The sequence below is a fragment of the Panthera leo genome, chromosome D4 (genome assembly GCF_018350215.1).
Source record: "Panthera leo isolate Ple1 chromosome D4, P.leo_Ple1_pat1.1, whole genome shotgun sequence".
Classification (NCBI taxonomy): Eukaryota; Metazoa; Chordata; class Mammalia; order Carnivora; family Felidae; genus Panthera; species Panthera leo.
This window is the reverse complement of record NC_056691.1, coordinates 14,237,322-14,239,921: the sequence shown is the minus strand read 5'-3', so window position 1 is coordinate 14,239,921 and position 2,600 is coordinate 14,237,322. Positions and strand designations below refer to the sequence as shown.

Genomic DNA, 2,600 nt, shown 5'->3' with positions numbered 1-2,600 from the left:
CCGGCTTCGGATTCTGTGTCTCCCTCTCTCTCTGCCCCTCCCCTGCTTGCACTCTGTCTCTCTCTGTCTCTCTCTCTCAAAAATAAATAAACATTTAAAAAATGTTTTTAAATCCCCAGTTTTATTATACTGCAAAGCTGAAATTCATCTACTTCTTATAAAAAACATTCTGTTCATTCAAGCAGGACTTTGCTCCAATCTTCTTCAGTTTCCTTCTACCATATTCTATAGTGGACCTGCAAGTTTATTGTGCACATGCATTAAACCGTTAAGTAGTTCACAGTTTTAACTCTTAGTTCTGAAGTAAGTAACATCTTCGGGGGTGCCGGGGTGGTTCAGTTGGTTAAGTGTCTGACCCTTGGCTTTGGCTCAGTCCATGATCCCAGGGTCATGGGATGGAGCCCCACATTGGGCTCTGCACTGAGCATGGAGCCTGCTTGGGATTCTGTCTCTCCTTCTGCCCCTGCCCCACTCATGCTCTCTTTCTCTAAAATTAAAAAACAAATTAAAAGAATAAATACAGTAGCATCTTCATCGTACACAAATGTAGTTCAGAGATGATGCTGGAAAGATGATATATTCTACCTGTGACTGACTCCTTCTTCCACTGCTGTGCACAGACAGCACAAATGCCTTGTGTATGCCTATTATGAGAATATTACCTGCAACAGGTCTATTCCACTAGCTTTTATTTTCTTTTCAAAGGCATCACATTCTGTTTGTAAGTTTGCAGGATTCCCATTCCCACAAGGGTATGGGCAGTTTTAGGATCAACATCAATATGCTTTTTTTTTTTTTTTTTAATTTTTTTTTTTAATGTTTATTTATTTTTGAGACAGAGAGAGACAAAGCATGAACGGGGGAGGGTCAGAGAGAGGGAGATACAGAATCTGAAACAGGCTCCAGGCTCTGAGCTGTCAGCACAGAGCCTGACGCGGGGCTCGAACTCACAGACCGCGAGATCATGACCTGAGCCAAAGTCGGCCGCTTAACCAACTGAGCCACCCAGGCGCCCCAACATCAATATGCTTTTAAAAAGGTATTCCACACCTACGATTGGGAGACTTGAGGACAATAGGTGGGAAATCCTACATATTCATCCACATTAAATGTCTCCAAATATTTAAGAGAGAGGTCTCCATTCTTGTAATGCCCTGTTGGTTTTTGTTTTTGTTTCTGTGTTGTTGGAGGGGGTGGGGGGTGAGTATAGTTGACCACTATTAGGCTTTTTTACTAATGATGTATACTAATGATGATACGTTAGTATACCTGAGAGACCAACTCACTCTTCTGATGCTGGAGCGGCAGGAACCCCTGATAACTTTTCGAGAGAGAAAAGTTGATTGTGCATTATTAAACTGATAAGAGCAGATACTACACTTGATCTTAGCCAAAAGGCCGAGAAGCGATTATCGTGCATTATTAAATATTCAACCGTGTTGATTTCCTTCTCCCTTGGCAAGAGTTGTGAATGATCACGTACACAAACACCAGCTTCTGAACTTCCAGTGACTAACACAGTAGCTTGGATAATGCTACACTTTTGGACACAATTGTTGCAGGGTCCCCGAGCACGAGAGTCCTTGACACTCTGTATGGTGCATCTTACTAGGTTTATTTAAGGAGCTCGGGGACAGGACCCACAGGCAGAAAGAACCGAACTTTTGTTGTATGAAGCTGGTAGTTATACTTAGTACTCAAGTGGGAGGGGATGTGCAGGGAGTATCCGACCATAAATGTCTTCTTTGAAGTTCTACTTGTAAAACCACTTCCACAAGTTTTTCTGGTGTTTCTCATTCAGGTCTATATTAAGTATTGGTGAGATATACAGGCAGTCACTAGACCCCTTAAGAATGTAGCAACTCGGATGCATCTGATCCTTATGGGAACTATGCAAGCTATGGGTCAGCCTTCCAGGCTTAAGGTGAACATTTCTCTGCTTTGATTCCTCACCACAATGACCCAAACTCACGTATATACAAAAAAAAAAAAAAAAAAGATGTCTCTTTCTATTTTTAAAAATTAAACTGCTATACTCTGTTCTTAATCATGATGATTTTCAAGCTCCTTTGTGCTGATACAATGTGTCAGCAGAATAGCCCAAGATGATGAGTCATTTGACAGTGAACCAGATCTAGACAGGTAATCTGCATGTCATTCATTAACAGAGGGTGCATCAAAATAACCATACTCACTTTGTATTTTTCTTTCATGCTGTCATTGCCAACAGAGGCCTGAGATTATCCCACAGCCAATCACTGGGGACCACTGTGTTTGGGGATATGAAGAATCTGGCACGGGCAGACTGACATCACAGTGTGGTAGGAATTGCTACCACCTTATTTTTATTTCCCATATATATTAAGAAACACCTGCTTTAAAAGGGGGGTGGCCACTTCGTGAGTTTAAGTCCTGCCTCAGGCTCTGTGCTGACAGCACAGAGCCTGGAGCCTGCTTTGGATTCTGCGTGTCCCTCTCTCTCTCCCCACCCCCCACCACGCTCTGTCTCTCTCAAAAATAAATAAATATTTTTAAAAAATTTTTAAGGGGGGGGTCTCTCTTTACACAAAATATTCTAATTCAAGGACTTAAGCGCCCCA

General features: G+C 42.1%; 1 non-coding gene across 1 annotated transcript; it reads right to left on the bottom strand.

Moving 5' to 3' along the window:
• Nucleotides 1-1,220: 1,220 nt before the first annotated feature.
• Nucleotides 1,221-1,410, bottom strand: LOC122205746. The gene has a single exon (XR_006196246.1). It is a non-coding gene; the product is annotated as a U2 spliceosomal RNA (small nuclear RNA).
• Between the last annotated feature and the right edge of the window lie 1,190 nt (nt 1,411-2,600).